Raw genomic sequence first — 6,007 nt, forward strand, 5'->3', positions numbered from 1 at the left:
AGCTCGTGGAAGCAACAAGTCAAATTTCTGGCTTGCATCCACACTCCTGACTACCTTGAACCTTGTTCTCTGGATCCTTGGCTTTGGACTCTGACCCTGGACTATGTGTGATTTGGATTATGGTTTGTGATTTGGCTTTGGACCCTGAACTTGGCTTATGGTTTGTGATTTGGCTTTGTCATTTTGGTATCGTCTCTGCATCATCTGAACTTCTGATATTGGGCTGGCTTATCGGACCTTGCTCTTGAAACCCCTGGGAATGTGACAGATTGCTTCCACCCACACTCCCCCCACAAGATGGAGGGAGAAGCAAGCAAAGGTTTGGGTCAGCTGAATGCTGTGCTTCCTTAAGAGCAGTTTCTTACACAAACAGTGGCACAGCTTCAGCAGCAACAACTGCAATCCCAAGCCAATGCTGCTTCCCAGGTCAAGTGCCCTGTGCTTCCTCCAGAAAAGTTTGGAGGAAAGGTGAAGGAGTTTCCAGCATTCCTGGCACAGTGTAAACTGTATATTGAGCTGCGTGCCAGAGACTATCCACAGATAAAACTAAGGTATGCTTCATAGCCTTCTCAAGGGACAGGCAGATAAATGGGCTACTCCTCTACTCCTTGCTCCTTCACCCCTGTTAACCAACTACCAGGGTTTTTTGGACCATATTTCAGCAGCTTTTGTTAATCCCTTGCAAGCTACTACTGCCAATAGGAAGATTCAGGCCCTGAAATAGGATAAGGGTTCAGTTTCTCAGTATTCCACTGAGTTCAGACTTTTGGCTCAAGAAATGTTCTGGAATGAGGCAGCTCTAATGGACCAATATATGGAGGGGTTGGCTGATGATATCCCAGATAAGCTGGCGTGTGTGGACCGACCCAATACGCTGCAAGAGCTAATCACGCTGTGCCTTCGCATTGATGGCTGCCTAGAGAGTCGACACCTAGTATGGAGCAGTTCCCGTCCCTTGCAGCCACCCCCGACGCCCACTGGACAAGATAATTCTGAGCCCATACAGTTGGGGGCTACTCGGCCATGCCTCACCCCTGAGGAAAAAACACGAGGCCATTCTCAGAATCTCTGCCTGTACTGTGGGGGAGCAAGATACTTCACCTCCGGCTGCTTGGTCAAGTGGCGCACCCCCGGCTCTGTGCTACCACCGTCAGTAAAAGATTTGCCCCATGTCTGAGTGGACCCCCAGACATGGGGCACTTAGCTGAGTCCCCTGAACCTTATGTTAACAACCCAGGTCCATTCCTTGTACCAGTGAATCTTTGCTTGCCGGATGGATGCTGGCTGTTTATTTACGCCATGGTCGATTCTGGAGCCGACCGCTGTTTCATTGACATGGCCTTTGTGAAACAGCACCGGGTCACCGTACAGGATAAAGAGACCCCAACCCTAGTTGAGTCCATAGACGGGCATCTCCTCTGCTCCGGTCCAGTGACCCAGGAAACCCATCCAGTCATTCTCCAGGTCCAACACCATCAGGAGCAACTACAATTCAACATTGCACACATGCCCCGTTTCCCACTTATTCTGGGACTTTCCTGGCTCCAAACACATAACCCCCTAATGGATTGGGCATAAAGGGTGTTGCGTTTCAGGGACCCCTGTCTGCATCTGGGTCCACTGGCTACCTTGGCTGCAGCAGGGTCAACATAGTCCCATGATACCTTTGGAATACAAGGTTGAGGAGAAGGTGGCTGACCAGCTACCCCCGCACCGACCCTAAGATTGTGCTATAAATTTGGTGCCCGGGGCACCCCTTCTTGTTTGTATGTCTGAACCAGAATTCACAACCTTGCGGGCCTTTCTTGATAAAAACTTGAAACAGGGATTCATCCGGCCATTCACGTCACCCCTGTCTGCACCCATTATCTTTGTTAAGAAGAAGGGTGGAGAGCTCCGCCCCTGCAATGACTGAATAAAATGTGAATAAAATGACCATTTGAGTCTGTTACCCCCTGCTGTTGATCGGCAAACTCCTAGATCACCCTAAGGGGGCACATATTTATAACAAGTTGGACTTCCATGGCACCTATAATTTGGTGCGAATCCGTGCTGGCGACGAGTGGAAGATGGCTTTTGGAACTTGTTATGGCCAGCATGAATACCTGGTCATGCCTTTTGATCTAACCAACGCTCCGGCTGTGTTCCAGTGGTTCATGAACATCATCTTTTGGGACCTGCTTGATCACTTTGTGATTATCTATCTGGATGACATTTTGATTTACTCCCAAGATCCCAAGATCGGCACACGGAACACGTTCATCAGGTCCTACAACGATTACAAGACCACCGACTCTATGCCAAGCTGGAGAAGTGTGAATTCAACTTGCAGGAAATTGAGTTCCTAGGTCACATTGTATCTACCCAAGGGATCCAGATGGACCCAAAGAAAATAGAGTCGGTTCTGACCTGGCAGAAGCCCTGGAACTGTAAGGATGTGCAGCGGTTTCTCGGCTTCGCAAACTATTACCGCCAGTTCATACCAGCCTACAAGGACATAACCATGCTGCTGACCTGCCTCCTCCGATCCAAAGAGCCATTTCTTTGGACTCCGGAGGCAGACCATGCTTTCAACACACTAAAAACCCACTTTACCACCAAGCCAATTCTGCACTATCCAGACCCATGACTACCGTTTATTGTGGAGACGGACCCCTCACAGCCACTGAAGCCCTGCACTTTCTATTCCCAGCTGTTCACACCCTCAGAACGCAACTACACCATCTCAGAATGGGAACTCTTGGGCAGCAAAACAGCTTTTGAGGTCTGGAGACATTACCTTGAAGGGGCCTGTCACTCTGTCAAAGTTTTGACGAACCACCGGAATCTGGAAAACGTGCAGACAGCCCAATGCCTTAATCAACATCAGATCCGGTGGGGTCTCTTCTTCTCTCAGTTTGACTTCTGCATTACCTACACCCCGCATACTCGGAATCAGAAAGCCGATGCCTTGTCCCGCAAACACTGTTCCAACCTCTGAAGAGTCTTCGACTACACCTATCCTATTCCCTTCAGTTTTTGCAGCCACTACAACTCGCTCGTCCCTGGCTGAAGAAATTTGAGCCAGCCAAGCTGAAGATCCTTGGGCCAAGCAACACTTGCAGGAACTCCAAAAGAGCCCTGCCAGAGACTTTACTAACCACCAGGATCTCCTATTACACCGTGGATGCCTGTACGTTCCTCCAGGGCCCCTCCAAACCAACATGCTCTATTTGACCCATGATTCTCCTCCTGCAGGACACTTTGGTTGGTACAAAACTCTGCACTTACATGGGAATTCTGGTGGCCCCGGGTTCGAGCTGATATCGCCCGTTACGTTGATTCCTGCGAGCTTTGTCGTTGAGCCAAGGACATACCAACCAAACCTCCAGGGCTGCTACAACCATCACCCATACCAGCCGGCCCTTGGGACACAGTATCCCTAGACTTCATCCCATGATCACAAGGGTATACCTGTGTTCTGGTAATAGTGGACCTGTTCACCAAGATGGCTCATGTAGTGGATAGCCCAGATGTCACCTGTCCATCACGGCGGAACCTTGATGGGAGAGCCAATGGAGAGACCAGAAGGTGGGGCCAGAGGAGAGTTGTGGGAGTCTTGGGGGGAAAGGAAGAAGGGGTGCTGGAAGAGGGTTAGAGAGCCGGAGGCTTAGGAACTGGATCAGGAGAGTCAGAAATAGAGAGAGTTAAAAGAGTTGAATGAACCAAACCTTGTTTAATATATGTGATTCGCATCCTGTGATTCATACTGCAATCTCCAACTGATTATTAACCCCATCCGGTTCAATAAACTGATTGTGTTTGGCAGCATAAGTGTCCAGTACTTAATTGATGTTAAAGAAATAACATCTGGTGGCAGTGTGAAGAGGAGGAAGGAGTGTGAGCCTTTGTGAGGACGAAATAAAACAGGGACCACAAGGGCGAGCGCCACAGCTCATTTTGTCCTATGTTCCAAGCCTCCCACAACTCCTATGGGAGGCTTGGAACACAGGTTCAATTATATTCAAATATACATTGGCCCAAAGTTCGTTTATAAAGAAGCATTCTTTTTCCTTTAATAATGCACTTTCTTTCTTTTGTTGTTACATTTCATCAGGTTGCCTCTGACTTATGGTGACCCTATGAATGAGTGATCTTCAAGATGTTCTGTCCTCAACAGCCCTGCTCAGTTCTTGTAAACTCTACAGTACTTTCTGCACTTGATGACCCTTGCATCCCTTCTAGCCCTACAATTTTATGATTCTGTCATTCCCCTGTATGCTGTAGCCCTCGGCCCAAAATATCTCTCAGCAGCCTGTGAGAGGCAGACACATGGTAGCACTAATTTGTTGGTCTTTAAATTCATCACTGTTTCTCCACATGGTCCATGTGTGACACAAACATCATTTTGCAATGGTTGCTGAAGGCCCTCCCCTTATGACATCATAAAGGCACACCTTTAGGTCATAAAATTTGGGCCCTAAAATCATGGGGAACGGGATGCTGCTTACCTGGCAGTCCTAATCAGATCACATTTCTTTCTGGGGGGAAGCAGAGCAGGCTTCTTTGCTCTCTCAAAGGAGCCTGAGGGCAATGGTTTGGGGCACTAGCCTGGCTAAGTGCCTAGAGGACAGCCCCCTCATTTAAGTGGCAGAAGGGATTCATCCAGTGGTGCAGTTCTGTAAGAGCCCTTTATGTTGCCACTCCACTGCTGCTTATTCATCAGATGGCAGGCCAATTTACCTGCAGTATATTATACCAATAAATCAGCTGTAACGATAACATTGTGTCTATTTCCATTCTGTTGTGTCTATCTTAGCCTGTGTCTGCCTTCCTCCCCTCCTGGGCTCTCATGTTCTTGCAATGCACAATAACATCTTGCATGGTCATGCTAACATGAGACTCGTAGGGAGTGCCTAAGCAACCTGCATCCCAAGGTTAAAGCAAGCTTACTTCACAAGTTATTTTATAGGCTGTATGGCTATGGTTGGTTGCATAACATCACAGGGAACAACTTAACCTAGAGTGTCCAGACACTATGCAATGCAACTGAAGCATTGCAAGATTGCTCAACATTTCCCTTGGGGGAGTGTGGCTGTGCTGAATCTAGTTATTAACAACCTTTCCTGTAAGGCATGACTGCCTCTGTTACTCTGAAATTTTTGCAAGCGTTTCAGAGACTGGTGATGGTGAGGCATTTTTTGAAACCTTGCTGTTTATAAAAGATGGGAACATGTTTTCTTAAATTATCCTGAAACAAAAAAAATATTCAGCATAGTTTACTTTTTCCTCAACCTTGTTCCATAAGAAGGCATCTCCCAGCAAAAGCCATTGGCGAAAACACTTTGCTTGGTCCCACAAATCTCAGAAATACAACTGGTAGGGAAGCAGGATGAGGATTCCTTGAGAGGCATAACTAGTCTTTTTGGTATCTGAGGCTCCCCTACTCCATTGGGTAAGCTTGGGTCATATGAGATTAGCATATGTGGGAAGAAGACAGAGGAATGCTGAGGCATGCCTGGGTATGAGCCTGCAATGGCCATGTTTGTTCTGCACAGAGCCTGCCTTTTTGGTCTTTTAGGCAGATAGGAACAGTACATATACTAGGAGTGAACAGGTTCACGACCTTTCATCAGCATCTACCAATGGGATTGCATTCTTCCTGTACCCTCTAGGTCAAAGCTCAGTGTCATCCCCACCTTGGTTACACCTTTGCTTTTCTTGCATGGCATTGTGTGATGGGGCAGTCCTCATGCTCTGCCTTTAAGGACACAGGAAGCTTCTTCCAAAGGGTTCAGATTATAGCTGTGCATAGATCTCCTGATCTGCTAATTCAGAGCTTCCAAATGTATCCTGATTCAGTCTGGAGTACTTTGTGCTCCATGCATATCCATGTGTGCTCCAGATCCAAATTAATTTAATGTCCAATTTAATTTAAATCAAGTCAATGCACTCAAAAACCAAAACAGCTGTAACTTTTGGGGGGCAACAATGCATGGACGTAAATGGAATTTTGAGACAGATTATA

Source organism: Pogona vitticeps, chromosome 4 (genome assembly GCF_051106095.1).
Source record: "Pogona vitticeps strain Pit_001003342236 chromosome 4, PviZW2.1, whole genome shotgun sequence".
In the NCBI taxonomy this organism is placed as follows: Eukaryota; Metazoa; Chordata; class Lepidosauria; order Squamata; family Agamidae; genus Pogona; species Pogona vitticeps.